At 41.8% G+C, this 25644-nt stretch overlaps 1 pseudogene; it reads right to left on the minus strand.

The window, feature by feature from the left end:
- LOC148123732 (syntaxin-1B-like) overlaps positions 1-24834 on the minus strand; it is a 130450-nt pseudogene extending 105616 nt beyond the window's left edge.
- Positions 24835-25644: the final 810 nt, after the last annotated feature.

The raw sequence follows: 25644 nt of genomic DNA on the forward strand, positions 1-25644 counted from the left end.
AAATATTCGCTTCTCTCCATGAGTCAGGTAATTTAGCAAGATCCAATACCTCATTGTACACATCTAACATCGCTGATTCAAGGAATTCATAAATACATTTATACACTTCTGCTGGAAGGCCATCTGGCCCTGGCGTCTTATTGTTTTTCTGCTTTTCGACCGCCCTTTTTAATTCCATAACTGTTATTTATTTAACATCTCTTTCTGTTCCTCTCTAATTTCTGGAAGGCCTTTCATTTTCAAATATTGTTCTATATTCTCAGAATTTATACCGTCCTCCCTATATAGTTGTTCAAAATATTTTTGTACTGTTTTCTTTTTCTCTACCATTCGATATTTTAATTTCCTGTTATCATCTTCCAATTCTTGTATCAACCTTCTCTCCTTTTCTATTCTTAGTTTATGAGCTAGCCACCTCTCCCTGGCTTGTTCGCATGTTTGAAAAAATTCTGTTTCACCATTTTCACCTGTTTAACTCTCTCTTCCTGATTTATAATATTCAATTTATGCCTAGTAAGAATCATCTCTCTCACTTTTTCATCTTGTGGGTTTTTTTGTAGTCTGCTTTCTAATTCTTTAATCTCCTCCTGCAACTTATTCTGTTTTTGCCATCTTTCCTTGTTTCTTTTGGCTGTATATGCTATTGCCAACCCCCGCAAGACTGCCTTAGCTGTATCCCATATAGACTGTAATGATGTTTGATCCACTGTATTTTCCCTAAAGAATAATTCCATTTCTGTCTTAATTTTCTCTACCAATTCTTTCTCTTTTAGAATTTGGGGATTAAGTATTCACCTTCTACTCTTACTTTTTCTTCCTTTCCAAGTTATTTTTAGTGGGTTGTGGTCTGCCCAAACATTCGTCATGATCTCTACCGCTTCTAGTTGGTTTCCTAGTTCTGCATTCATCCATGCCATATCTAATCTAGACCACGATTTGTGTGGGTTGGAGTAGAACATGAATTCTTTTTTCCCAAAATTTGTTCTCCTCCATTGATCCATCAAATTTACTTCCTGTGTCATCTCAAAAAAAGATCTGGGCAAAATTTTCCTTTTCTTTTTATTCTTTGCACTACTAGTATAATCTTTCCTAATGTCTACTACCGCATTAAAATCTCCCACAATGCATACATTGTCTTGTTCCATCTCTACAATTCTCTCATGTAAATCTTTATAGAATTTGATTATCATTCGGTGCATAAATTATAACTATTAACATTGGCTTATAGCATATCTCTAATTCAAGTATCAAAATTCTTCCCTGTGGATCTACATATATTTCTACTGCCTTAATTTCTTTTTTTATATACACCGCTATCCCTTTTTGTTTTTGATCTGCCAGAGCTACAAATAACCTTCCTAATTTAGGATATTCTAGACATTTCCAGAATTGGTTTTTTAATATGAACTTCCTGTAGGCATACTATTTCTATTTTCTGTTTAGCTAATCTAGTTAATATTTGTTTCCTTTTAATGGGTGAATTTAAACCATTTATGTTTAATGATAATAGTTTCGTTTCCGTTTCCATTTTTCTACTTGTGGGATGTTATCTGCCTTCTATTAATTCTTGTCCCTCTTTGCGGGCAGGTTCTTAATCTTCTTCTTTCAGTCTCCTCTTTGTTCTCTCCTTCTTGTTCTAAGCCTCCTGTATCTTGCTGTTGTTCTTCTTGGCTTTCCGTCTCTAGCTCCTCTCTACCACTGCTTTCTTCTTCTGTTCCTCCAATCTGATCATATAAAACTTGTGCCTTGTCCAAGTTATCTATTCTAATCCTCTTTTCCTGCCATGTTACCGACAAGCCTTCTGGAACTAGCCATCAAAACATTATATTCTTTTGGATGAGTTGTGTTGCCAAGAACTTATAGTCTTTTCTCTGTTCACGCACCTTCTTGGGAATCTGCTTCAGGGTTTGCACTTCTTTATCTTTATAAACTAAAGGTTCGTCTCGTGTTATCTTATATATTATATCTTGTACCTGTTTCTTAGCAAATTGAATGTGGACTTCCCTAGGCAGCCTGTTGCGTCGGGCATAACTGGTTTAAACTCTATAAGCCTCATCAATTTCTAGCAAGATCTCTCGGGTCTCCCTTTGTAGGACTGGTGCAAGTAGGTCTGCCATAAGCATATTCAGGTCTTCATCTCTACTCTCAGTGATCATCTGGAACCTCAAATAATAGGCGGCGTGGTCCATCTCCAAATGTATGATTTGTTCTTCTAATCCTTTATTTATTATCATCATCTTATTCTCCATTAGTTCCAATTTCTTCTCATTTTGTTCTGTTCTAAGTTCAACCACTTGTAGTTTCTGCTCATTCTTTTGAATTGTTTGCTGTATAGTATCGACCTTATCTTCTAATTTATTGATGCTTCCTTTCAGTTTCATGTGGTTTTACAAAATATTTTCTTGCATCTTTATCTGTTGTTCCTGCATTTTAAGCATAGTTTCTTGAATGGTCATTAATGATGCCTGTATTGTTTGCATATTAGATTCCATACTTGGTTTTTCTGCCCCTAACATTCCCTCAATCATCTTTTGACCCACCGGTGATGAAATTGTCAGTGTTGGGCTGGATACTGTCTTCTTTGCCATTCTCCAGGCTGATGTCATGGCACTCGTCCTATTTTCAGACTCTATTTATTTCTGCCTACTTTATTATCCCCTTTACAATATATTTTAAGTTGATTTCTGACTTCCAATTTAGTCCTTCCCTTTTTCAAATCCCTCTGTTGTAGTTATATAAAGTTATCACTACTATTATCTCTTTATCAGTCTCAGAGTCTATGTCTCTATGTATTTACATATATCCTACTCAAACCAAACCTTCTTGTCTCTTTCTAAGCATAGTATATTGAATTTATTCTTCTTTCCTTTTTTGTGTACTAAAAGGGGAAATCTAGTTTTAGCTTATATATAGTCACTTAAATATATATTCTTCTTAATATCTTAATATCTTAATCAAAACTTATTTATCACTATATTTCCTTAACTCAATAAACAATACTTAGTCAAAATAACTATAACATCAAATGTTACCCAAATAAAGAAGAAATAACAAAACTGACCCATGTTCCTCCCCAACCTACTATTTGCAACCTACTCACTGTCCAAATCTGCTGCCAGCTCCGTTGGCCACTGGCCGGCCACAACAGGTAGTACTTTGGTTACAATGGCAAAAATGTTTTTCAATTCATTCAATAGTCCTATAATTTAATCTTATCCTTCCATACCAGTCTATTTTTATTGTCCTTAGAGTTTGCAATTCACATGCTCTGATCAAGTTCTCCACTGTTCCTTTTCCTCTCCCGTCTCACTGGACTCACTGTCTTGCTCCAAACAGCTGTCCAATCTCTTCTCTCTCCCGCTTTGTCTTCTTAATGCTCCCACCAAGTCTCACTCTATAAATGCACTCATATCTTCTCTGTTTCTTTCACACCCTCTTTCACCGTCTCTTTGTCTTTCAGTCCAACCTCCATCAGATTGTCTTCTTCTCTGCTCTCTTTAATGTTGTGCCGGCTCCTTCCGGTTAAAGATTACTCAGTCACTCCTCTCTCCATACCTCACCTCTCAGCTCCGTCGTCCCAGCTTTCCTTCTCATTCTCTCAACATCTCTCTGATTCTGCTTTACTTCCTCCTTCCTTCTAACATTTTTTCTTTCTTCCTACTTCGTATCGCTCTCACATCCTGGCCAATTTTCATTTTGTCCTTCTCCACTTGCCACACATTCCGTTATCACCCTCCATCTGAGAAGCAGAAACAAGCTGCTCGTCTCTCCTCGCCTTAATGCCGTCCTTTCGCCACCTCCGCCTCTAACTTCTCTAGTCTCACAAAAAGAAAAACTTCTCTTCTTCTCCTACCGGCTTTCATCTTATCTCAGTTTTCAACTTCAGCTTTCCTAGAACTTTCACTTCAAACTTATATTCCCCCTCTCTCAGTCTCTTTCCATCTATAAAAACTGCTGAGTCACAGCTCGTTCTTGTTATATCGCCACTTGTTCTATAGGATTATCCCCCTCACCGGAGCACCTTTTTCTTGGAAACAAGTTCAAGACTTACTTTTGGCAAATCACCATGATTGCGATTTTGGGATTTTGACTTCAGTGACACTTCTGTTGATAATCTTCTCACTTCCTTCTCATTTGCGGTTCAGCCATGGCTTCGGGTCCACCATAATAATATGACAGACACTTTCACTTTGGGTTTCAGGGGTTTCCCTTCATGCCGGCTGGCAATCGCTCTTCGCCTCTCCATCGTCCAGGCTTTCCTTCTTCTCCACTTGGCTCTCCAGGCTCCTCATGCCCTGAAAGGTCCCCCCAAAAGTGAAAGAACGGGATCCAGGGACGGAGACCGCTCTCCCTTCACCCTTTCACCAAGGCATCACCACTGGAAGTCAAAAAAAATAATTTAAAAAAATCCACATTCAAATCCAAATATTCTTTGAACTGACTTTGGATCAGTCATCACCTTTCAGAACAACCTTCCACACTTGTGGGAATAAAAATCAGAGGAAGTAGTACAACATATGTTATCCTGAACTCTTAGAGGAAAAACACTATATAAACCTAACAAACTAATTAACTGGGCAAATGTGTGTGTGAAAGGGAAATGCGTACAGGTAGGGGTGGGCTGCTGGAGGTTCTCAGGGGTTTGGGAGAGCCCCTAGCTAAAATTCTGTACTGTTCAGAGAACCCCCAAATCATGCTCCTCACTGGCCCCACCCACCCTGCCCCACCCCTCCCAGGAGTCCCCACATGGCCTGTTTTGGATGCAGGTAAGTGCAGGTTGCACATGGAGGCTCAGGGAGGGCTTCCCAAGGAAAACAGGGCTTCCTGAAAGTTCTGGAAGGCTGGAAACAGGCCTGTTTCTGACCTCCACAGAGCATCCGGAGCCTGGGGAGGCTGTTTTTGCCCTCCCGGAGGCTCAAGGGAAGCCTCTGGAGCCCGGGGAGGGCAACCCCCCCATGGTGCAGGAGTCTGACTAGGCCACGCCCACCATGGCCATGCCCACCCAGCAACCGGACAGAGAACCCGTTGCTAAAATTTTTGAAGTCCACCCCTGTGTACAGGTAGTGTTCTGACCTAGGCTTCACAAAATCACGAAACAGACTCCTTGTCCCGACAAAACCCCTTTTTATTAGGCTAATGTGAATTCCTATCATTCACATCCAGCAAAGTCCTGGCAAATAGTCCTTCAAGGGTGAATTGCAACCACATACCTTATCAGACTTGGAGAGTTGCCAGGTCAATAGCTTCCAAGCGTAACGCTGTACAAGAAAATACTTGGCAAGGAGTCTCTGAGAGTAACAAACAAATCTTCACACTAATTAAACGAACTAATTGTCTCATGCAAAACCCCACTCCCCTTTCGCTATTTATTCCCTATGGGAGGGGCCATTCACCATCCACCTGTGCCTTTACTTCTGAGTCAACCCTTGTTCCTTAACTGTTCCCTTCTCCTGGCAGTTCTGCACATGAGCACATCAGGAACAGGTTCTAGCTGTTCTTCTGCCCCACTGATCTCTGACTCCGAAGGCAGCTGATAACTGTTGGATGGCCATGGCCCCATCTCTGCCTCTGACGCAGAGCACTCATCAGAGCCTTCCCCAGACTCCAGGACTGACCCATGTTCCCCCCCAACCTACTCACTGTCCAAATCTGCCGCCAGCTGAGTTGGCCACTGGCCGGCCACAACAGGTAGTACTTTGGTTACAATGGCAATTTGGAGCAGAATTTCTATCGCTAAGTGATGCAGTCGGAAAACACATCACATTCCCACTTCACTTAATGACAGCAATCCCAACAGTCCCAATTGCTGTCGTAACTGCATAAGTCATTAACCAAGGATTTCCTGGGACCATTACATGGAAAAAGGCAGGCGTCTCAGACAAGCAGGCTGGCAGAGCGCTACAGATTCATGCAGGTGACATCGGCAAGTGCTCTGGAAAAGTGTGTGCATGCTGCAGACAGGTGCTATGGGGCACAGACAGGTAGTGGCTGCTGCTGATGCCACAGGCAGTTGCTGTGGAGTGCAGATGGGTACATGGTGTTCTGGACAGATGCTATGAAGGGTGGGCAGGTATGCAGGTATTGCAGGGAAGCCATATGGAGCACAGGTATGTGAGTACGAGAAGGATGAATTCAACTCCTTGTGACTTTACTAACAGATCAATGTAGTTTTCTTTGCAATAATTCAAGATAGGAGTAAAAGTGGCTGACTTTAAAACACAATTTTAAGAATCACCATGATGCTATTAAGTTATGCACTTCATTGAAAGCCTAATAAAGATACATTTTATGCTAACAAAAAGAAAACAAGACATAAAGCTGCAGCTTCAGCTCTCACCTTTTAATTTGGAACGCACCTTGTTGGCCGTCTTTGTTTTTTTTTGAAAACAATTTTATTAATTTTTCAAAACAAAACATAAAAACATCCAGCTTTCTTTCATAAATATACAGTGTGTTGGTTGGTTTACCAGTTTTTGTGCATTCATTTCATAGTCTCAATTACAGTTACATTACATAATAACTCATATTATCAATCAAAAATTATATATCCTAATATCACTATTAAACAATCATTTGACTATAATTTTATTCATTCATACTTTACAAGATAACTATAATTTACATAATTTATTTTATAACAAATCATATAATCATACCAAATCTATCCTGAAGACATTTTATAGATATGATATCAATAACAAAGAAAAGAAAAAATTTCTTCTTATATATTCCTTATTATCTAAAATTCTAAATATTCTATTATTATATTTTATCATCCAACCATTGATAGAAAAGGTCCCAAATTTTATAGAATTGTTTATCCTCTTGTTCTCTAATTTCAAATGTCAATCTACTCATTTCAGCACATTCCAATATTTTCTTAATAATTTCTTCCTGCAATGGTATTTTCTCATTTTTCCAATTTTTAGCAAATACAATCCTAGCCGCTATTAATACATTTACAATCAGATATTTCAAGTCTTTACTATATGTATCAGGTAAGATTCCCAATAAAAAGATCTCTGGTTTCAAATCTATGTGTTTGTCATTTTTTCCAACCACATGCGAATTTTAGTCCAGTATTTTCTAGCGTCCTCACAAGTCCACCACATATGGTAATATGAGCCAGGTATCTGATGACATTTCCAGCATTTTTCAGATTTATTCTTGAACATTCTTGCTATTCTTGTCAGGGAAAAGTGCCACCTGTAAAACATCTTATACAAATTTTCTTTATATGCTGTTGACATTGTCATTTTATAATTTTGAGACCACAATTTTTGCCATTTCTCTAAATCAATCCCATATCCAAAATTCTTCCCCCAAGCAATCATCGTTGCTTTAACTTGTTCTTCCTCTAGTTTAATTCCCAGTAAATAACCATATAATTTTTTAATCACCTTTTCATCAGTACCTGTCAAAATCTTATCTAGATCAGTCAGTTTATCATAGAATCCTTCTGTTTTAGAATCTTCATCATACCTTGAATGTATTTGCGCATATGAAAACCAAATCATCTTTATACCTTGTTCCTCTAAATTTTGCATCAATTTAAGTTCACCCTTTTCATCCAATATTTCCCCATATCTAACTGTTTGTTCCTTCTTATAAATTATAGGATAGGAAAATGCTTCAATGGTCGATAACCAAACTGGAATTTTAAAATAACATTGTCTTTTGATCTTTTCCCAATTTAACCACAAAGATTCCCGTATATGATGTCTTCTAAAATAACCCTGTGTTTTAGTTCCCTTATATCATAAAAAGGCATGCCAACCCAACAGCAAATCATGACCTTCTAATGTCAACAATCTGGTCTTTCTTAATGTTATCCATTCCTTGGCCCACATCAAATTTGCAGCTTGATAGTACAACTCCCAATTAGGCAACCCAAAACCTCCTCTAATTCTAGCATCTTGTAAGAGTTTTAGCTTTATTCTCGCTTTCTTACCTTGCCATATATACTTCAACACAATTTTATTTAGATCTTCAAAATAGTCTTTTCCAAGCCTAATTGGTATTGTTTGAAACAAATATAAGATTCTGGGTAAGATACTCATCTTGATTGTTGAGATTCTCCCTATTAATGACAATTGTAGATTTTCCAATTTCTTCAAATCTAAGGCTATCTGTTGTTTAATATAATTATTCTCTTTTAATGTACTACATCTTGATGTCAAATATATCCCCAAATACTTAACCTTGTTCATGACTTGAATTTTCAATAGGTCTGCCAGTTCTTCTCTTTGTCTTAGTAGCATATTCTTTGTCAAAATCTTTGTTTTATCTTTATTTATTTTCAAACCCGCCATCTCACCATACATCTCTATCTTTTCCAATAGTTTTAAAGCAGTTTCTAGAGGATCTTCCAGAATAAAGACCAAATCATCCACAAAGGCTTGCAATTTAAATTCCTCCTTCTTAACTTTCATTCCTTTTATATTTGGATCCTCTCTAATATTTCTATTCAGCACTTCCAAAGTCAATACAAATAGCAAAGGTGATAATGGGCATCCTTGTCTTGTGCCTTTTCTTATATTAATAGAATCTGTGAATTCTCCCTCTATCATTACCTTTGCCGTTTGTTTATGGTATATAGCTTCTATTGCTTGGATAAATTTTCTGGCAAAACCCATCTGTTCCAGTAGTAGTAACATAAATCTCCAGTTCACATTATCAAATGCCTTTTGGGCATCTAGGAATATCAAAGCCATTTGCTTTTCAGGATGTGCCTCATAATATTCCAAAGTGTCCAGATTTACTCTCATATTGTCTTTGTCTCTTTGGCAGAAATTCATTTTGATCTGGATGAATAAAGTTATTTAGATATTTTTTTTAAGTCTTTTTGCTAAGATTGAAGCAAAGATTTTATAATCTGCGTTTAGTAAAGAAATAGGTCTATAGTTCTTAATTTGCAGTGGATCAGCCTCTTCTTTTGGAATAAGTGTAATATAAGCCTCTGACCATGTTTTAGGTATCATCTTCTTTGACATAGCTTCATTCATGACTTCTAGCAATGGAATGCTCAATGATTCTTGTAGCGTTTTATAGAATTCTGCCGGAAGCCCATCTGGACCTGGTGCTTTCCCATTATTTTGTTTCTTAAGTGCTTCAGTTAATTCCATCATTGTTATATTGGTTTCTAACATTTTTTCAGTCTCTTTAGATATCTTAGGTAGATTAGCATTCTGTAAATACTGTTTGACTTTTTCCTCATCAATATTCTCTTGCTTATATAGTTGCCCGTAGAAGTCTCGAATAATTTCATTTTTCTCTTTATTACCATAGCAAACTTGACCTTGATCATCTATTAACTGCGATATTTTCCTTGATTCTTTCTCCTTTCTCAATTTATATGCTAGCCATCTGCCTGGTTTATTTGCATCCTCAAAATAGTTCTGTTTAGCACTTCTAATTTTCTGTGCCAATTCTTCTTTCTCTATTAGACCCATCTTATGTTTAATTATGTCCAATTTTAGTTTAGTATCTTTTTTCTGTAGCATTTTCTGTAATTCTTTTTCAAGTCTTTTATACTCATCTTCCAAAACTTTAGTGGCTTGCCTTTTCCTGATATTCTTTTTTATTATATAGTCTATTATCAAGCCTCTAGCGTATGCCTTCATTGTATCCCAAACGTTCTGAATTGAAGTATCTTCTTTTTTATTTTCTCTAAAGAAAAAAGCCAATTCTTTCTCAATCCGTTGTGTAAAATCTTCTCCTTTAAAATAGTACTATTTAGTGTCCATCTCGATCTTTTTTTTTGTCCTTTCCATTTAATTGTCATTGGATTATGGTCTGCCCAAGTACTTGTTTCAATATTTATTTCTTGAATGTTAGATATTAGTTCTGTTGAGATCCAAATAATATCTAATCTGGACCATGATAAATGTCTGTTTGAATAAAAAGTATATTGTTTAGTTTTAGCATTTCTTTCTCTCCATATATCTTTTAGATTTAATTCATCTATCATTTTAAAAAAGGATTTAGGGAGAGTCTTTCTGTTTTGCTTTTTTGTTATTGCTATATAGTCCAGTTTATTGTCCACAATCCCATTAAAATCTCCCATCATAACTGTATTGGCGTAGTCCAGTCCAATTATTTTCATGTGTAATTTTTTTATAGAATTCTTCTTGTTTATCATTCAGAGCATAAATTGCAATCAAGAGTGTTTTTATATTATTGTCCATTATTTCCACCATTAATACTCTTCCATCTTCATCGGTATAAATCAATTTTGCTGGGATAGCCTCTTTAATGTATAAAACCACTCCTCTTTTCTTACATTGAGTCAAAGAAGTAAATATTTTCCCTAATTTTGGCTGTACTAACAATTGTTCATATTGTTTTTTAATATGTACTTCTTGTAAACAAATTATATCAAATTTTAATTTCTCCATGAAAAATTTTCCTTCTTTTAACAGCTGAATTAAGTCCATTTATATTCATTGTAATCAGTTTTTTTTCCATAGAGCTGTCTCGAGTGTCCAGGTTGGGAGGAGCTCCAGTCTCGGCTCTCACAGGCTGAGCTTGAGATTCAGGCACGCCTCTCACCATCACATGGTCCTCCGGGCGCGCCCCAGTTTTTTGCTCAGCCTCGTGGCAGTCAGGCTGGTTTTCCTTTTGCTCCTGGTCGTTCTAGCACCTCGTGTTTTCTTTTTTTTTTTGATCAACTTGGACTCTCAGACAGCGCAGGAAACTGAGGTTTGAGCTCCCTAGGGAGCCTTTTTCTTCTAAGGGGAATTGTTTCACTATCCTTTTAAGGGAGAATCCAGAGCTTCGAGCGCTGCCCCCCTCCGATTGCTGCCTTTTCGCTCCGTGCGAAGCTGCATCGTTTCTTTCCTGCCTGGTTTTGTTCTTTGGCCGTTTCCCCCACTAACGCCCTCTAACCCAGGGAGATGCTTCCTGCCTCTCCCAGGTACTTCTTTTGTGGCCTCCGGGCCTTTTTAACTTCTCCTGGGTGATAGCCGCCGCTGGGGATTGCCTCGTCATTGCGCCCTCCATTTTGGGCTCCTGTGGTGTCAGCCATCTTGGGAGTGGCAGGAGTCGCCGCCATCTTGTGTGTGGCCGCATGGCCGGGCGCCATTTTTCAGAGGCCTATAACAGGGTTTTCTTAATGTTTTATAGGCAGACTCCGGACTGCCTATATCCTTGCCTGTTTGTGCTTAGTTTCTATCAGGCTAACCAGGGTTAGTTGGCTCTGTAGCCCTTCCCCCAGCAGGCGAGTTAGCAGCTCTGCCTCCCCTTCCCGGTCCGTCCGGCAGGGGTAGCTGCCTGGCGTTCAACTTTTGGCTAATTGGCTTCTGGGCTAGGCCCTGCTGTGCAACAGCCTCCTATTTTAAATACAAAAATTTTTTTGATCAAAAGGGGGTGCGAAACGTGCTCTAGGATCCTGCCTCTACGTAGGCCGCATCCAAACGTGCAACTGTCCGAGGACCCATGATGGCACTTTAAAATTTTTGGTTGGTAGCCCCAGGGACGCCTGCCACTGCTCGAGGCCTACCTGCAGGCCGCATTGTGTTTGATTCCTGGGCAGATCCTTGGAATGTCCAAATCCCTGCTGGTACCTTGCAATCCTGCCTTGGTACTCCTCTAGATATAGGAGTCTACTGGCTACACAGTCTCTCCCCAGCAAGGGAGGTAGCAGCTCCGCCATCCCCCTTCCCGGTCCGCCCGGCAGGGCGGTTTTTGCGTCCATCTTTGGCAATTGGCTTCTGGGCTAGGCCCTACTTCTCAACAACGTGCAAAGCACCTCTGTTGCCCTTGACCTAGGGGGTGCGAAACGCAGTACTGGGTTTCCCGGCCCCTGCTTAGGCTGTGTCCAGCCTTGTTAATCACCTCACGTTAATCAAGAACTTTTCCTCCTTTCTCCTCTCCAGATGGCAGACGACAATGCATCTCGTGGCACTTCCCTGAAGGCCAAGGCTAAGTCTCACCACCTGCGCAAACAAGCACAGGAAACATCCAAAGCCTCTCAAAGGGATGCCCTTAGGCGACACAGGGCCCTTGAAAAGGAGATTGACAGACGCTCTAAGGAGTCAAGCTCTGTGCCTCTGGACCCTTCCAATCCCACTCCCTCTACCTCCACCCATCCTCCCTCCTCCCCTGCTTCTGCCTCTCCATCGCAGCCTGGACAGGCCCCTGAGGCCACCTTCCCCCCCGCTGCTGCAGGTCTGCGCCCGGAGGAGCCTCACCCACCCCCACGGTGGAAATCCCGAAAATCTCAACGAGCGATGGAGCTGGCCATCCGGCACGGGATAGCACAACAGTTTCAGCAGCTGACCGGTCTGGCCCCTAGGCCTGAGGCCCCCGAGGCTCGAGGATCAGCAACTTCGCATGGTCAGGTAGCTCTCCACGGGGACTTGACCCTGCCCTTGGAGATGGAGGAGATGGAAGCCCAGGAACTCGGGGACCCTACCCTCTTTGGGGACGAGGAGGATCTCGAATTGGGGTCTGTCGAGACAGTGAACTCCTCTTGGGAGCAAGCCCCCAGAAGGGGACATGTCGGAGGACGAGGGCCTCTCTCCAGGCCAGCCCGCGTTTCTGGGGCTGTTTAAACCACATCTATTTAGGTCCCTCCTGTTCAAGGCCAGGAATACCTCGGGCCTGAACCCTCCCCCCACCCAACCCAGCGGCATCGGGGTTCCTCCCGACTCCATTTTCTCCCAGCCTGTGGTGGAATCCAAGTGATTCCTGTCCCACCCATATTCTCTGACATGGTCTCAAGGCAGCTAGCCTCCTCGGGGCCTCCTCCCCTCCCAACGCCCAGGACAAGCGGTTTTCAATCTTGAACCGCAGTTCTCTACCTTGCTCGATCCCCCCTGTGGACCGAGCCCGTAGTAGGTCTGGCCTCCCGCTCAACTCCCAGCGAGTCCCTCGAAGCTCTCCAGCCCGAGGACAAACGAGCTGAACTGGCCCTGCGCCGCGCTCATCTCTCTGATGCCTGGGCGGTCAGGGCCTCCACGGCCGCGTCTTTTTCACCAGAACCTCCATCAAGTGGCTCCAGCAGCTCAAGCAGCACGTCCCCGCAGCTAATCTCAGAGCGCACCAGGATATTGCCAAGATCCTGGCCGCAGCCGAGTTCTCTGCAGACGCCACCTTCCAGGCTGCAAAATTCTCCACCAGGGCCATCTCGTCCCAGGTCACTGCCCGTCGCCTTCTCTGGCTCCGCCACTGGCAGGCGGACGTAAAAACAAGGCTAAGCTAGCATCAGCCCCCATCTCTGGGGGAAGCTATTTGGACCGGTTCTCGACCCATTCCTGGCCGAGACCCGCAACAAGCGCAAATATCTCCCTTCTCTTGCTAGGAGGTCTGATTTCAGAGGTTCCTCTCCCTCTTCTCGCCAAGGTTCTTCCCGCTCTTCCTCCTTCCCCAGGTACTACCAATCATCTCCCTACAGGCCTCCCGACCGATCGGAACCAGACAGGTCCGGAGGCACCTCGTCCAGGAAGCCCTCCCGGGGATCCGGGAGAGGTTCGTTCCGTCGTCCCCGATAATGCAGTCACCCCCAGGTGGCTGCCCCCACCCCAAAAAAAAAAAAAAAAAAAAAAAGGAAAGAAAGAAACAAATATAAAGACGAGGAGAAGGAGAGCAAGAAAGCCAATCCTCTTCAGGCTTCTCGCCTAGTCTGGCTCCACTCTGACACTTAACTCCTGCAAAATCTCTTTCTCTTCAGCCTTGCCCAAACTGTTGGGGAAGCCTAATCCTCATATCTGCCTTACCTCTCCATACCAAGACTCCCGGTAGACCATACGGCTCCCGGACGCAGGTTCATAGTCTGGAGCACCCTTGTCCTCCTCACCTTGCCCCAGGGCATCTGGCCGGCAACACATTTATCCCCACCCCATGTTAGCTGGGGTTCCTTCTCTGGGCCCCGCCCACAGCCTCATAATCCAGATACACGGACCCCTTGCCCTGGTCCTCACTACTACCCTTAGTTCCCTCTGGGGCGGTCCTCGGTCAGTTGGCTCTTGAGCAGGGCCGACCGCCTCGCTCTGGGCGGAACCAAACTTGGTCCCCACTAGCACAGGTCACAGTTTGGGAACTCCTTACGTCTCCCTCCATCATTCTGACCTGGAGTTCTCTCAGGGGGTTCCCAACAGGGTCTATCCCATAACACCCTAGGGCGTCCCATTGCCACCCTCGCAACGGTGACCCTCCGGTTATTGAGGGCGCCTCCCCTCACTCTGGCTAGGTCTTTTCAGGGGAACTTCCATCCTCGCCTCTGCCCGGCTCCTCGTACCGGGTCCCTAACAAGGTTTTGGCCGCTCTACCTAGTCTCCCTTGCCCCACGGTCTCAGTAAGCATCTGTGGCATCCCGGCAGGGCTACCTTTAGACAGCCCCGTCTCCTTCATCAGGCCCTCTCGTTGAGGCATTCCAACCTCCGAGGGGTTCTCCTGTTGGCGTGCCCTCCAGCGGGTCATCAGGGTTCCAGGAGAGGTCCCATTCCAGACGGGAGCCCGCCCGCAGGACTAGCCAAGCTTTGGTATGTCCCAACCTGGACACTCGAGACAGCTCTATGGAAAAGGGGCGTTGGTTCTTACCTGATACGCTTCTTTTCGTAGAGCTGTTGAGAGTGTCCAGCCCCACCCGTAGGCCGTCTGGTGGGAAACCCTGCTGTTCGACCGAGCAAACTAATATTTTTTTCCTGAGTAAGATGAGAACAGGACCTTCCTTCTCGTCTTCGCAAAACTGGGGCGCGCCCGGAGGACCATGTGATGGTGAGAGGCGTGCCTGAATCTCAAGCTCGGCCTGTGAGAGCCGAGACTGGAGCTCCTCCCAACCTGGACACTCTCAACAGCTCTACGAAAAGAAGCGTATCAGGTAAGAACCAACGCCCCTTCTCTTCCCTGATTATATTTTGTAATTAGGTTTGACAGCTGTCATAGATCTTGGTTCACGTTGTTCTTTGATTTCCACCTGTCCACCTACTGCGCCTTCTTCTTTTTCAGTCCCCATTTGGTCCTCTTGGAATTCAATTAGTGAAACCTCTTTTTCTGCCTCTTCCTCTCTCCTTCCAAAAAATTCTGCGTAAAAAAGTTCTGCTTTCTCAAATGAATCAATTCTGTGTCTCTGTTCTTGCCATGTAAACATTAGTCCTTCTGGAATCAACCATCTATAATTCACCTCCTTTTTCAATAGCATTTTAGTGAAAAATCGATATTCTTTTCTCATCTCTCTCACTCTTCTAGGTATTTGTTTTAAAACCACAATCTCCTTGTCTTTGTATTTCAACGTCTTCTCTCTTGCCACTTGTAATATTTGTGTTTTAATGGATTTTTTTGTAAATCTAATGTGAACTTCTCTTGGTAATTTTTTTCTCATCGCATATCTTGTAAAGACTCATCTACTCCATCCATCATCTTTTCCTCTGATATTCCCAGGGCTCCAGCCAGGATTTCTATCATTATTGCAGCCAAGTTTTGTCCTTTTTCTTCCTCTATATTTTGAAATCTGAGATAGAATTCTGACCTATCCATCTCCCACTTCAGCATCCCACTTTTATCTTGCTCAACCACTGTTAATCTGCTGTCAATATTTCCAATCTTCTCCTCTCTTTGTTTATCATCTTCTTCAATTTTTGGGAATCTCTCGTCATACTTCGCCATCATTTGTTGGATATTTTCAATGTTTTCATCGGTCTTCCCTGTTTTTTGTTCAATGTTCTCTATTCTTTGTTCAATATTCTCTGTTCTCTTTTCAATGGTATCTGATTTTGTCTTGAGATCTTGGATTCCTTGCATAATCATCTGTAGAGTCACTTTTTCTTGTTCTTTATCTTGCTTTAACATTGTCTGAATTAAACGTTGTCCTCCAGATGGTGGGGAGGAAGAAGTAGAGGTAGAGACACCAGAAGGTATGAGTTTCCTACTCATTTTGAATGATTCAAGACCTTCAAATTCTTTTAGACTTTAATCCAATTAGTAAGGTAGCCAATTATAATCCAAAGTGGGAAATAACAATAATAGAGATTAAAAAGCCCAGTGATAGTAAAGGAATAAGGAAAAGAAAAAATTCTTCTGGTTCTTCTGGACCTTAATCCAATTATGAAATAGTCAATTATAATCCACAATAAAGGATAAAAATAAGAAGAAAAAAGCCCAATAATAATGAGAAAAAAAATAAGAAAAAAGTTTCTTCAGGTTCTTCACACCTTAATCCAGTTAAAAAATCTCAATAATAAAAAGAAACCAAAATAAACCAAAAACATGGATGGAAGAAGCAGAAATCCCAATGAAAAAAAGGGGAAAAAAAGAAAAAGGAAAAATTCTGAGGCTTTCCCTTTAAAATAAAAAGAAAAAAGAAAAATATTGCAAAAATGAAAGTTTACAGTAAAGCTGGTAAGGAGGGGTAACACAACTAAAAGAAAATAGAAGAAAGCACACTGCACTTTATTTAATTACCCAAGGCTCTTATTATGACTCTCTTCTCCACAAACTTCAAAGCCAAGCTTCAAGTGTTAGATTGTTGATAGAAGTCCAGAAGAACACCTGTAATAATATTCTGCCGCGCTCTTCCCTCTATCTTATCAAGTTGAAATGTCCTTGAGAAGGAGACTTTCACAGTTCTCTCCACTTCAAGTAAAATATTTTCAAGCCTCTAGTTGGCAGTGTTGCAAAGTTTCTTTGTTCTCACTTTCCCCCTCCCTTCCCAGAAAAACGTAATTGAGGTTTTAAAAAAAGAGAAAGTATATACATATATATATATAAAGAAAAGTAACTAAAGGGAGCCTCTAATCTAAAAAAATTAAAAAATCAAAAAGGAGAAGAGAAAAAAAGAATATATATAAAGGAAAATTCAGTCCAGTTAACTGCTAAGTCATGATAGAGTCCAGTAAAAAAAAGTAAAGAAATAAAAAGCCAAGCCTCACTTTGACGTCTCCCTTTAAAAATCGCCACTTATTCAATTTTGTAAAAAGTCTTAGATTTCTTCTTGTACTTAGAGTGCCCTTTCAAGTCTCAAAATATTAGTAAAAAAAAAAAGATTCTCACCCGGCCGACACGTTTTCTCTTTCAGTCTCTTCCTTTCCGGAGCTGTCCCAACTTCAGCAGCTTTGGGGCTGCCTCTCCGCTGCCGGCAAAAGTGACTTCTCCTGAATCAACCAGGGACTTTGCTGTGTCCCTGGGATCCACAGGATGTGCCCTTCGCGATCACCGTCTCTACGTGACGGTTTAGGTCCGTTTGGACCGGCCAGGGGCGAAGGTATCGGCTGCAATCTTGGAGCTCGATTGCAGACCGTACCGTCGCGACGCCAGCTCCTCCCCTCTCCCCTTGTTGGCTGTCTTCTTGATGTCGGCTGTGAGATCCTCCAATTCCTGCTTAGTTTCTGCAAGATGAATAACAATAAGAGGACGCTGAAGCTTAACAACCAAAGAAAACTATGCTGGGTCAGGTCAAGAAGACATCTAATCCAGCATTCTGCATCCCACAGTGGTCAATCAGGTGCATTCAACTCAAAAACCTAGTACAGAGAGGTACCCCTCCTTTCTTTGACATTCCCCAAAACTTGGTATTTCAGATATGCTCCCTGTGATGCTGGAGGTAATAAGCAGCTATCAAGACTAGTACCCTCTAAAATAGTCTCCTTTTAAAAGCACCTATGCTGGTGGCCATCGCTATACCTGATGGTAGAGAACCCCAGTTTGAGTATAGGTAGTCCTTGGCTAATGATGGTAATTGGGACCAGAATTTCCACTGCTAAGTGATGCAGTCATAAAGTCCAATGTCAAGTGACTATATCACTGTGTAACAGCACAATCCTGACAATCCCCACTGCTTTTTTTTTGCCAATAGTTTTTATTTTAATTTCTTTAAATATACGGTATCTTTGGGTGAACAGTGTGGTTCCAGGTCTTTAACATTTAAAAGCAAACATGACCATAATTACATATTCCAACTATTAACTTTCTTATCTGATTTCATATTACCTATTACCATTTTTTTCATTCATTATTCTCATATGTTCTCATATCTATATTCTTAATATCATTTTATACATATTCTTGTAATCATATTTGCAATTTTTATCAAATTATATAATTCAATTAATCATTCCTAAATTCATCTTAATTTATATTAGCCAGTATTTATCCCCTTTTTCATATTAATTTTGCCACTATTATATTTTAAAAACTAAGTCCCTCTCTAATCTCATTACATTATTGCATACTTTCCATCTTTTTTCATTTAACATATATATTCTAATAACAATATAATCATTTTTATCTATTACCATATACTATATACATATATGTTCTTCATCAGGTTCCACATGGCATTTCCTTCCCCATAGTATCATATTGGTTTTCTTGTATATTCCTTAAACAATTATGTATCTTAAATAACTATCCTATGGTAAATTCTTATTTCCATATTTATTCCAATTAAAATATTAATCCTTGTTTTTATTCTAGTTAATATTTTATATATCTTTAATAATAATTCTATGAGTATTAATTCCAGATTTATCAAAATCAATAATTGTATATCTTAACTAATAAAGCACCCATTCATGTGGAATCCTTATCCTTCCCTTAACAGATTACAGATAATCAAGAGTTGAAAGGGACCTTGTAGGTCATCTTGTCCAACCCCCTGCCCAAGCAGGAGACCCTACACCATTTCTGACAGATGGGAGTTCAATCTCTTCTTGACAGTCTCAAGTGATGGCCCTCCCACAACTTCTGAGGACAAGCAGTTCCATTGGTTGATTGTTCTTACATGTCAGAAAGTTTCTCCTTATTTCCAGGTTAAATCTCTCCTTGTTCAGTTTCCATCCATTATTCCTTGTCTGGCCTACAGGAGCTTTAGAAAATAGCTTGACTCCTTCCTCTCTGTGGCAGCCCCTCAAATATTGGAAGACTGCTATCATGTCTCCCCTGGTCCTTCTCTTCACTTAGACTAGCCATGCCCAGTTCCTGCAACCGTTCGTTGTATGTTTTAGCCTCCAGTCCCCTAATCATCCTGGTTGCTCTTCTCTGTAGCTTTTCTAGAATCTCAACATCTTTTTTATAACATGGTGAACAAAACTGGATGCAGTACTCTAGGTGTGATCTTACTAAGGCTTTATAGAGTGGTATTAATACTTCCTTTGATCTTGATTGTATCCCTCTGTTAATGCAATTTAGGATTGCATTAGCTTTTTTGGCTGCTGCTGCACACTGCTGGCTCATATTTAGCTGGTTGTCCACTAAGACTCCAAGATCCCTCTCACAGTTACTGCTATTGAGCCTGGTTTCACCCAGTCCATATGTGTACTTTTGTTTTTTCTTGCCTAAGTGTAGAACTTTACTTTTCTCTACATTGAATTTCATTTTGTTAGATACAGCCCAGTGTTCTAGTCTGCCAAGATCCATCTGTATCTTGAGCCTATCTTCTTGGGTGTTAGCTATTCCTGCAGGCTTAGTATCATCTGCAGATTTGGTAAGTTCCCCTTCTATTCCCTCATCTATGTTGTTAATGAAGATATTGAAGAGTACTGGGCCTAAGACGGAACCTTGTGGCACCCCACTGCTTACTTCCCTCCATGTAGACTTAGACCCATTAAGGACTACTCCTTGAGTACGGTTTGTCAGCTAGTTGCGAATCCATCTAGTGGCGGTGCTATCTATCCCACTTTTTTCTAGCTTACCATAAAGTAGGTTGTGGTCTACTTTGTCAAATGCCTTGCTGAAATCTAAGTATATACTACGTCCACAGTATTTTGCTCGTCTACTAATTTAGTCACTGTGTTGAATGAAATAAGATTTGGCGTGATCTGTTTTTAACAAACCTGTGCTGACTGCTAGTTATTACTTTACTTGTTTCTAGATGTTGGCAGATCTGTTTTTTTAATTATTTTTTCCAGTATCTTCCTGGGTATTGATGTTAGGCTGATTCTTCAACCATTGTCTCTTACTCTCCTTACTATGTTAGTTATTCTCTTCCTGGCTTGCCTTCCATTTTCTATCATTTTTTTGACCCTTTCTCTTGTTCATTCCCCCCTTCTCTATTGCATTTCACTGTTTCTTTTTCAAGTTATCTCCAAATCTTCTTTCTGTAATTTCCTTTCCTGTTGCTTTACTTTCAAAATATTCTCCCCTTAATTAATTACATCAATCATTAACATTTAAAATTTGATTTCCTTTTTGTCCTTTTGTTTTATTTGTTGCTCTCTTTGCCCTGTTTTGCTGGTTTTGCTTTTATTTAACTCTTCCTCCTCCTGAATTCCTTGTTCTTCTGTAGTTTGCATCACCATTTCCAAATTTTCTTCCATGCTCTGTATTTTATTCCATAAGTCCAAGCTTCTGTTTATCATTTCTTTTATAGTTTGAAGTTCCAACACTATTTCTTTGCATATTTCACTCATTTTTATTTTGCTAATTTTATTTTTGTGTCCCAGTATCCAATTGTCCCACAGTCTTAATTTAAACCAGTGTTTTTCTTCAATCTATAAGACCAATTTCCTTAAGTCTTTATTTCCCAAGTTTAATCAGTCTATTCCTTTTCAAAAAAACCAGGGGTAGTATCTTCATATATTCCTCCACCATTTTCATTTTAATGTTCCAATTTTCTGGGGTCTTGTTGTAATACAATTCCTTTTCTTTTAAATTCACATTAAATAGGTCATAAGGTTTAAGAGATCTACAGGATTTTTTTAACAGCAGGCGGCACTCTTATTCCAGTTTTCACTTTCTACCTTTTTTTCCGTTTCTTTAAACTTTCATCAGATTTGCCAACATTTTCAAATGTTAGCTATTATTTTCTTCTTTTTTTTTCAGTCAATGTCAGCATTTTAAGTAATGCCTATCCAACGCCAAATCCTGTACTATCACTAATTCCAATTTTATGCTCTTTTTTGTGAAAGTTTTCTCTTTGAATTATTCCCCTTCCATTTAAGTTTTAAAAAATAAATTCTTTACGTTTCCCAAATTTTTCTTTAACTTTAAAATCGCTGCCAGTCCAATTTTTTGTGAGATCTCTTTCCTGTTATTTTTATTGGGGTTACCTTTTGTAGCTCAAAGTATTTTCACCCAGTCCACACACTATTCACTGCTTCTTTGCTCCAGCACAGTCTTCGATTTTCAGACTGCCTCCCTTCTTTATGGCAGCCATTTTGGCTACCACTATACAGCTCATCTTTGGAGGGGGTTTCCCTTGCCAGGGAGGAGAGATGCAGCTCTCCTCTACCTGTCAGGTGGTCCCCCTTTCTTCACCACCCCTCCAGGGTCGTTCTGGTCCTAACTGGGACCCTCCAATGAGTAGAGCTCGGGGCAAAGCCGTGGATGATCGCAGACCTCACTCCAACTGAAGTACAGCCGGAAGTCCCCACTGCTTGTTCAGTAAGGTTTGCAGGTTGTTGAGTGAGGAACTCCTAGCAATTTCCTGTTCGATTCCAACAACCAAAGTCAATGAGAAAGTTGGCAGGAAGGCGCAAGTTCTAGGCAACTCACAAGGAGACTGACAGGCAGATAATTTGCTGCTTCCATATGGTGGGAGAGCACAGGTGTATGCAAGGGGCTGTTGCAACAAAGCACAAGGGAAAGGCTTGGGGTGACTTCTACCTGGTTTGGGAGATTTACCAGAACAACTTGCAATCTTCCTGCTGGCTTCCCCACTGCTTTGCTTGTGGAAAGCTGGCAGGGAAGGTCACAAATATTGGTCATGTGACTGTGGGACTCTGTAACCATCATAAGTGTGAGCCGGCTGAGAAGCATTTAGATCATGATCATGTGACTGCTGGTGTATTAGGACAGCCAGAACTTTGAGGACCAGTCATAAGCGCTATTCTAATTATGAATGGTTCCTGAATGTGTGATTGCTGAGGACTAATAAAAGAGAATATTTGTAGCTCAGGGTTGAAATGAGGGATCCTTGGTGCTCTCTGAGCTTGCTTGTTTTCTTGCAGACGTTCATTACCCTAACTAGTAACATCAGGACTAGCACTAATGATGTCACCTAGTTAGGGTAATGAAACATCTGCAAGAAAACAAGCAAGCTCAGAGAGCACCAAGGATCCCTAACTGAGGACTACTTGTGTATGTTTTTATACAAATGTCTGCCCTTTTACTGATTCTAAATCTCCAGCCTGAAGCTTCTGTGAGTAACACCACTGCTAGCCTTGTGAGTAGAGGAGAAAAAGCTTTCCCCCCTCTTTTAGCTCTCTAATCTCACTGACTGTCTTTTGCAGCCACATTTCCAGCAATTTGGAGAGATGATTGAAATGATGGACTTACACATGCAGTCCCTACCTCTCCCACAGGATCTGGTTAGACAGCACTGGGCATCTCCAGTGTGTATGTATGAGCGGCTGAGGACGCATATGCAATGGCTGCTAAAGAGGCTTTCACTCACTCTCATCCGGGTTGGGGGCAGCCAAGATGGCGCTGTGCTGTTTCTTTACCAGCTCCACGTTTTCTGAGAGCTTTTCAATGCAGCCACGAATTTCCTCTACCTGAACAAGAAACACAGAAGCATGCATCAATTCTCGCTCATATGGCTTGCTTTAAACCTCAGGAATTAAGGTAAGGGGAGGTTTTCAGAGTTGCCACTGTACGTAAGTGACCAGTTCCCTTGGGGTTTTTAAGAAGCAGAGCCTGGGTTCATACTATTCAGCAATGGCTGGTTCAATAAACATTTGCTTTGGTTCACACAGGAGCCAAAGACAGAAATAATGATAGTCATGATAGCTGCATCTGCAAAATACCATAAGATAAAACTGAATAGGCTACAAGTAGTACTTGACTTATGACCACAATTGTAGGACCAGAAGAAATTCCGTTGTGAAACAAGGCAGTGGTTAAGTGAGTCATGCCCAATTTTAGAACCTTTTTTGGCCACCATTGTTAAGTGAATCACATGGTTGTTAAGGAAATTCTGCTTTCACCACTGACTTTGCTTATCAGAAGCCAACTGAGAAGGTCACAAATGGCCATTACATGACCCCAGGATGCTGAAAGCCTTGTAAATACATGTTGGCTGCCAAATACCTGACTTTTGATCACATGACCATGGGGATACTGTAAAGGTGATATGTATGAAGACCAGTCATAAGACACTTTTTGCAGTGCCCTTGTAATGTTGAACAATCGCTAAATGAATGACTATTAACTCGAGGATTACCTGTACATTATGGCATACAGTAGGGTGTGAATCTAGGCAGAGAGTCATCCAAGGCTAGAAGAGACCTTTGAAACTGACTGCAGAGTCAGGAAATGAAAAGACTAAGACAGGACCACTCCATCCAACTGGAGCTATCATTGGCATTCTTCATTGCAACCTTCTCAACCCTGAGTCAGGCACGTTGGCTAGAAATTTGAAAAACTGCGGTCCCAGTACCTTTAAAACGTGTTAGGTTGGGGTGATATATTGTCCCCCTTCCTCTGCAGCAGGGCCCACTATTGTAAGTTATTTCCCTGCTTCCTTCAGATGGAAGCCCACCAAGAACAAGATTTTGTGATCTTCTCCGATATGTAAGAAAGGACGAAATTGCAGTAACGTGCTGCTTCACTGCTCATAAGCAGTCATGCAGGAAACACAACTGGGAGATATTTCTTTTATAGGCAATTATTTAAAATTAGTTGCCCAGAGATCATTTTTGTCAACAGAAGACATTCTGATGTCCAGACAAAGAAACTAGTTAGTCCTCGATTTACAACAGTTCATTTAGTGACCGTTTGAAGTTACAACAGCACTGGAAAAAGTGACTTATGACCTTCCCAAAGGTGCTTTTTCAAGAGGCAACTGGACTTTCTGGTTTTTCTTTGAAGATGTTTCGCTTTTCATCCAAGAAGCTTCTTCAGCTCTCTCAGAGAAAAGTCTTCAAAGAAAAACCAGAAAGTCCAGATGTCTTTGGGACAACCATGACCTGGATGACTAAGAATCTCCATAGACCTTTAGTGATGACTTATGACCACTTTTCACATTTATGACTATTGTAATATCCCCATTGTCAACTCACAAAGCTTTCCTGACCTGCTGCCGAGTCAGAGCTGGCTTCACCTAGGTCATGCTGACATGGTGCTCCTAATAAACAACTGGATTTTTCTTGCTAAGCAGCTTGAGACTCCTAATTTTATTAGGGCATTTGTTGGAACCCTGACATCAAGCCAGCTCTCCCAAAACTAACCAAAAACGATTGGGATACCTGAGTCCCAGACTCTCCACTTGCTCTCCAATACCTGGGGTGAGAAACTCAAGCCACCATGGCAGAGGGCGAAGTCTCTGAAGAAAGCCTGCTCCCTGCAACCCAGAAGTAGGCAGATCCTACCCCCATCCAGGGAATTCCAGGAACCAGCAGCCCAATCAGAACCCAAGTGCAGCTGTCTCTGACCATGGAAACCAAGTCGTCTGGGATGCCTGTCTCAGCGACTGAAGTGGAAAAGGATGAGAATTGGTGGAAAAAAATCCCCAAAGCAGCTGAGGCCGAATTCCCCCACCCTAGCTCCTGTCGTTTGGGGCAACCCATAAGTGAACTAGGAAGACTGGAGTGGATGAAGGAGTGGGAAGAGGTCAGAACCCCCAAATCCCTACTTGGGACCCTAGGTGAATCCTTGGAGAAATTGAGGGAGGGATTTGACCATGCCACCCTTCGCAATGTGGGGCCGTTGTGCCACCCAAAAGAAAGGGGGAAAGAGATGGGGAGTGCAACCAAACTCCTAGAAGGGAGAAGCCAAATCCAACCCGTAAGCTCCAATTAACCAGCCCTAAGTTTAAGCTGGACCTAACCACAGAGCAACCCCAGGGTACCCACGTGCACCTACCTGACCAGAAATGGGGAGGCAGACGAGAATGCAGGCACCCCTCTCCACCCGCAGGAAGGAAACTGAGCCCAAGGCTGCCACCAGTGGCTCCCCCATACCACAAGCTAACTGCCCAAGGGGGGCGAGCCCCACCTCATGAGCTAGAGCTGATGGAGACCAACAAGCACACCAAGCACAGGCAGATGGGGCCCAACAAGACGAGGAAGTGGCAGTGTTGAATGAGCCACCCAGATTCAGGGGGAAGTTCGTTGGGGACCCATTATCAGCTAGCTCTATTCCTTGACTTCACAGGAGTCCATTTATATCATTATGGACACCTCTACCCATCACATAGAACCATGATGAACACCATCACCATTGGATTAGAGGGAGAAGCAAATGAATGGCTAGCAGCCCTCCATAGGAGGAGAGCCCCTAGCTGCAGGACATCAATGAATTCCTGCAAAAGCTAGAAAGCAGTTTTGAGGAGGTGGAGGAGGATCAATATGTAGAGAATGAGTTTCAGAATTTAAAGCAGAGAGGCCAACCCATTAAAGAACACATCCATGAGTTCAGAAGGGTCATGGGAAAACTACCGTTCTGGCCTGAGGAGCTACTAGTCCATTTTTTCAGAGAAAGCCTAGACAAGCAAATTAGCCAAGCCACTCTCTATCGGGAGATTCCCAACTGACTCTGACTGGTTTCAAGTAGCCATAAAGATTGACTGTGGTTTGCACGGCAAAGACATGCAAAGGCAACTGGGTCCTAGAGAGAAAGGACAACCAGATGGGAGACCACCTGGCCAATGGGATGCCGGGGGAACCCAGCCAGCCCCAAGACCATCCCTCCCGAGGCCAGTTGAAATGCTATAGATGTGGATGGATAGGCCACTTTGCATCAGCTTGTGCAACTCCAGCTCCCAAACCA

This window comes from Pseudonaja textilis, unplaced genomic scaffold, assembly GCF_049901715.1.
Source record: "Pseudonaja textilis isolate UNSWEBS1 unplaced genomic scaffold, rPseTex1.2 PTEXSCF20, whole genome shotgun sequence".
NCBI classification, from domain to species: domain Eukaryota; kingdom Metazoa; phylum Chordata; class Lepidosauria; order Squamata; family Elapidae; genus Pseudonaja; species Pseudonaja textilis.